This window comes from Camelus bactrianus, chromosome 24 (assembly GCF_048773025.1).
Source record: "Camelus bactrianus isolate YW-2024 breed Bactrian camel chromosome 24, ASM4877302v1, whole genome shotgun sequence".
Classification (NCBI taxonomy): Eukaryota; Metazoa; Chordata; class Mammalia; order Artiodactyla; family Camelidae; genus Camelus; species Camelus bactrianus.
In genome coordinates this window covers 12,331,189-12,337,738 of record NC_133562.1, presented here as the reverse complement: position 1 = coordinate 12,337,738, position 6,550 = coordinate 12,331,189, and positions in this window count along the sequence as shown.

Here is a 6,550-nt window from a genome sequence, read left to right as displayed (position 1 = left end):
TTCTTACTGAATGGACATAAAGTCCATCTTCTAGAACAAATTTAAAACTTACATTAATCTCAAAGATTTTAAAAAATGTTTTCAATTGGAAAAAGATAACCCAAAGTTGTATTCATCTTATTCTTCTCTTAGAACTTTTTAACGCCGTAAGAACGTGAGTGTCAGACGTAAGAATTATCCATTATAAAATCCATTAAGACATGTGAGAACAAACATGATCAACAATTATTGACTGTATCACTGAATTGTATACCATGAGTGGTTTTCCATTTGTGTGCCTATATTTTTTAAGAATGTAAAAATAATTTACCGGTGTTTTCAAAAGTAAATGCCAGCTGCCACTCTTCATTTACAGCAGACTTTTTGACTTGACTACCTGGATTGTATGTTTTTTGAGGGACTGGCCTATTCAATTTAGGACAAGAAAGCTTAAAATGTAGTTTTCCTATCTTTGACTCCCCACTAATCCTACCATGGTGTTGTGCACACCATATGTATTTTTGTAACTAGTGTACAGAATTTTGAGAGAAAATTAGATTAGATGGCTGAGATCGTAGATTACTTTCAGCATTATACACAATAGTGAAGACATGGAATCAACCTAAGTGTCCATCAGCAGATAAGCAGAAAAAAAATATATATATATATAATGAAATATCATTCAGTCATAAGAAAGAGGGAAATTTTGCCATTTGCAACAACATTGGATGGACCTTGAGGGCATTATGTTATGTGAAATAAGTCAGACAGAGAAAGACAAATACTGTATGATTTCACTTATTTGTGGAATCTCAAATAACCAAACGTGTCAAAACAGACAGTAGAATGAATGGTGGTTAACAGGTGCTGATGGGTTGGGGAAATGGGAGATGTTGGTCAAAATGTACAAACTTCCAGTTTTAAGATGAGTAAATTCTGGGTGTTAAATATACAGCATAGTTAATAATACTGTACTACATACTAGAAAGGTGCTGAGAGAGTAAATCATATAGGTTCTCACCACAAAAGAAGAAATTGTAAATTACAAGACTTGATGACAGTATTAGCTAACCTTATGGTGGAAATCATTTTGCAATATGCAAGGGTGTCAAATCAACACACTGTACATCTTAAACTTACACAATGTTATACTTCAGTTATATCTCAATAAAGCTGGAAAACAAATTAGATATAAAATAAAATAAAAGGGTTCTCATAAAGTCCTGGGGTTAATGACCAAAGAAAGCACATGTGTATGACTATTTAATTGTGTTTTAATGTTACTAGGATGATTCAACACTTGATGTGATTGTTTTATTTAATAAATGTATTATGAAAATGGTTATACGGTCCTTTAAGGGAGATTTTGGTTTAGAAAATAACTGATCTTTAGGGTAGAAAAGAGATACCATGCTAAAATTGGAAAGGGCCCCTGAAAGAAAACCCAACAGTATCAAAGAGACAAGAGACCACTCTGATTCCAGTAGACGAAGAAATCCATTCCTCCTAGGGGCAGTAATGGAACCTTCACTAGCTTGAAAGGAAATCTGTACATCAAAGCATAAACGGCACTCAGATTGCTCTCAGAATCGTGTCAGAAGGCGATGGGGAGTTAACTGACACAACCTACTGGCTTGTTTGATGGATAAACACACAGACAGCAGCACAAACCAGACCCAAAATGGAATCAGGAAGAACCAGGAAAAGAAACAGACCTCACGATATACACCTGTGTGCGCACGTGGGCATCAGCATGCCTGATGTAAGCAATGGAAAATAGAGGTGTCACAATCTGGGGGGTATATTTTGTCCCATTATGTGCTTATTGAAATGAAGAGGACATAGGCAGGTCAGTCATCATTTCACCCTTCCACAACGGTGTGAGAAATACTGCATGTGTATCAAGTGACAGTATCTCCTCTGGCTTTAATTTATGTTATCTCAGTGAAAACGGTCACATGGATCCCAAATAGGTCAAGCTCTTCCATCAGAGCAATCTCAAATTATTGGCACTTGCTAATAGAGTGTGGCATCACTGTCAACAAGTCCTGGTAAATTCTTACCCAGGTTTGGAAAGACTTAGTCAAGAATAATTTCAAATTTCTGAGAAAACATATCCTGAGGCGTAATGCCAGGTTGTTTAAATCCCAAACACTTCTAGCTTGCTTTTCCGAAAACATCCCTAGACTCATCAGTCAGTTTCAACACATAGTGACTTTGGGCATCCAAGATGGATTAGAGTTACAAGATGTTTAACTTCCCAAAGTAGAAGCTACTATATATTGGGTCCCAACACAAACCTTTTCTTCTAAGGTAATAAATACTTACCTCCCTCGCTGTCTTTACTTCTCTCTTCTTTTTTACAACCTGAGAACTGGAATTATACAAATTCAAACAGATAACTAGTTATTGCAGCAAAATCAAAAGATTGACAAAATAGTACAGATGTCAGTAATGATATACATTATGATTTATTCAGGTCGTGGGAATGGCTAAACAATAATCAGTTCACAATATTCTTTACATTTTTTAGATTAACAGTTGACAGTGACAAGGATCTATTTCCATAAAAGCCAGACTGTGTGGATTTGTTGGATTTTCTATAGACCAAGATACTCTCTGATTAAATGGAAAATTTCCCTTTATCTTTAAGTTGACGTTAGATACTGAGGAAGACATGCATATTTGTGTAAGAAGTTTCTTTAACATTATCACCATTTTCCCTCCTGTGTAATGGGACGTGTTAAGAAGAATAGGGGAGATCTGAGATGCAGGCTTTCCACTTTCTCTCTGCAAAAATCGTGGCCCACATAAAGCTCACACCTTTGACCTTGGCTTCATCAACACCATGATCTCAGCAATTCATCTATCATCTCTGCCTTTTGACCTAATGAATATGACCACATTACATCAGAAAAGAGTGCCAGGGCTGACAATTAATATTGTAGATTTACAACTACATGTGAACCTCTGTGCTGGCATTTTCAGCAATACTGGTATCTGGTGGTATTTATTTCTAAAATAAAAAAAGGAGCAAATATATTATGTGATTTGCTAGCAAACATGATTCCAAACAGCAAATATTGTTAGTATGTCTGGACAATAACAGTAGGATTCAGTAGGCATGGTTACAAACCAAAGCCAATTCTAGCTTTCCCTTAAGTAAAGCTCTGTATTTATTTGAATGATACTGATTGGTCATTGATCAATACTATAAATCCATGAAGAGAACGGACCTATTATTCCATTCATCTATCTTGTTTGTAAGCCAAAACTTCATCTAAGTAATTCGAGAGTTAAAATCAAGGCATCTTGTGCTGCTGTCAATTCCCCCTCATCCCACCACCATTTACACGTTTTCTAACTGGAGCAGCTATGTCTGGGCAACACAATGCAGCCTTCAGGCCAGAATGGATGGGGCTAATATCAATTTGTTTCTGAAAACATGTCATTGATTGCAGGTAAGACTTCAGCTCCATCTTGCTCATCTATCAATGGGGCCAGCATAAGCTTGGAGTTATTAAATAGCCACTTTCTATCATATGGGTTGAGAAACAAAGGGAACTGGCCTTCACCAGGGACTAACCCAGCAACTGCACAGGACAGAAATCAGAAAGAACAAGAGACTCCTTGAGACAGGAGTCCTGTGCCTCCTTCTCTGTAGGTTCCAAAAGAGACCCCCTGAATCCTGCTGCTAAATCTGACTCTTTGCTTATAATGATTTTAAAAAGAAGCCCCAAGAACTCTAACTGGTAACCAGGAAGTCTCAAAGAGAAATCAAGGAACGTTAATTGGTTAATAATCCCTGAAGAGGATGACCTAAGAATTTCTTGCAAAAGGCAAAAGTAAACGTCATTTAAATATTCTTTTATATACATGCTATCAATCAACTGTCATAAAGATATAGTAGAAAAAGCTCTAGTAAACTTGGTCTCTCTTATACAATAAGCACCCCAAGTAGATATGCAGGTTGAAGAGGGTAAAGCCATTACATTATGTTGACAGTTCACCCAAAGACAGGTCGTTCTGCGTGTGGGAGAGGTGGCGTTAAATTTCTTCGAATAAGTGGATTAACATAAAATTTGAATTTGATTCTTGTTCATTTGAGGAAGACAAGATCATGCCTACCTTGAGACAGAGGTACCATATGGCGGGAAGCATAGGCAATGAGAAGAAGAGACTAGAAGAAGGCACATCGACAAATATGAGTTTTAATCTGTTTACCAATGGTGTCCTAGCTATCTCTGAAGGCCTTTAGTTTTCACCCCTGAGTTTTCAGGCTACAGCAAGAATATGAATATGTATTAAGGGGGATAAATAATTCAGCTAAGATTTATTCTGTTAACTAAGAGAGCCAGAGGCAATTTCACATTTGCATTTTTATTATCACCTCTTAAAATAAGATTATAGAAATTCTGAGTTACTTGTTGTTTTTCAGAACTTTTTTGCATCAAATTTTGAATTAAAATTTATTTTTGGAATAATTAAAATCAATTTGGGGGTGTGGAAATTGTTCTTTTCCACCTATAGGATTTGGTGGTAACTTAAAATTTCTGTTTTTATAATACTTTTCCAAAGACTATTGACAATGTTATTAATATTTTTATTTCTAAATTCAAGACCGGTGTTTCGTCAATGTCTATATTTTTAAAAATACAAACTATTCAATGAGACGAGGTGAGTGAATTGGTCCATATGCCCCACAAATGGATAAAACCCCACCTAATCAGAAAATTCAAAGAAATAGAGTGTCTTGTCCTTTAAATTATACTGAATAATTAATGTGTGCTTATATTTTACTATTTTCACATATCCATTAAGTGCTATTCATTAAATATATATGTGATTTTTCAATCATTGCTAATTCCATTACTTTATGGGACAACATAGTTTGGAAATCACACAAACAGAAATCTTGACCTTTTGAACTTGAGCTTGAAAATGATAGAAAGAGAGTTAAAAAGATGCTATCAGTTCTTAGATCTTTGCTCCAGGAAATTACACCTCATCTGCTCACTCGGTGTTGTTTTTATAAACAAACAAACAAAAAAAGGTTATTGCTGGTATAATTATGGGATGCACTTCAGAGACTGATATTATTACACAGCGAATAAGGCCCTACACAAATCTGAACTTAAAAAACCAGCAAATTTGACATGTTGCTTCAAGAGCACTTATGGGCATAGTGCCCTCTCAATGTGAATGACTAGCTTCCATTATTGTTAATAATATTTTCCCATATAAGCATCTCAGAGAAAGAAACCATTTTCCTTTTATTGGTTGCCCATTTCTATGTTTCTGAGTGTGTGCCAGCTCGTTGCAGATTAAACTAAAAATACTGATTTAAATGTATATTAAATCTCATAGCAAGATGCTGAGATACTTAAGACTAACGATTGCTAGTTTGTAATACTAGAACAAAGATGATGGCAGATGTTGAAATGTTGGTGAGCTATCATTATTTAATTCCTCTTCATGTCCAGCAGAGTAGTGCTTTCCTGTATTCTGATAATGGTATCTTATAAGGTTGCAAACATTTTTATGATATCTTATAAAAAGGAAACTTCAAATTTTAAGCACCTGGTGACAGGATAAAGCAAAACAGAAAGGGCCTATCATTGCCACTTGGAAGGTCTTAGGACCTAAAGACTTAGAAGAAATGAGACTGGTAGTGTGAAATCAATCTCCACTGGAGAGCAGTTCACATCAATTCACCGTTACACATAAACAACCAACTAAAAGCAGGTTGAAGATTGTTGTTCTGTGAACATAAATTGCTGATCACGTCTTATGATTGAAAAAGATTATTTCTTTGAGTCAAAATTAGTATAAGTGACAGGCAAGTATGACAGAATGGAAGCTCGCTGCAGTGATGGAAAGAAGGGGATATTTGCCAAGATTGGACACTATTTTTAAGCATCAAGAAAAATTAGATTTTAGGTAACTTATCACTACTAAAAATGATATTAAGTGACATGCTTGAAAAAGCAAAAAGCGTGTAAAATAAAGGTGCTAAAAATAAGCATGGGGAGAGAGATTACACTCTCTACCCACAGAGCAGATTCTTGGTTACAAAAACAAAGACCATAGAATACCTTCAGCTTATCCTGCCTAAGTTGCTTTTTTTTTTAAACATTTTTTATTGAGTAATAGTCATTTTACAATGTTGCGTCAAATTCCAGTGTAGAGCACAATTTTTCAGTTATACATGAACATACATATATTCATTGTGCCTAAGTTTCAATGTCCTCAACCTGGAAATAGAGATATTAATAATCATACACATTTCATAGCACTGTTGTATTAAGTGAGTTAATATGTATGAGGTACTTTGAACAGTATCTTAAATATACAGTAACAATTCAGATGTTAGCCCCTGCCATTGTAATTATTATTACACTATTGCTTCAAGAAAAAGAGAGAGCTTGGAAAGTGGTCATTTTCAAAGTGATTTATCCCTTATCTTCACTTCAGAAAGAGATACCGTATTATATAAACCTTCCCAAATTGTATACAATTCAGCATTTGAAATTATCAAATATCTTTTTTTTTTTCAAGAGTGGCTTCTTTC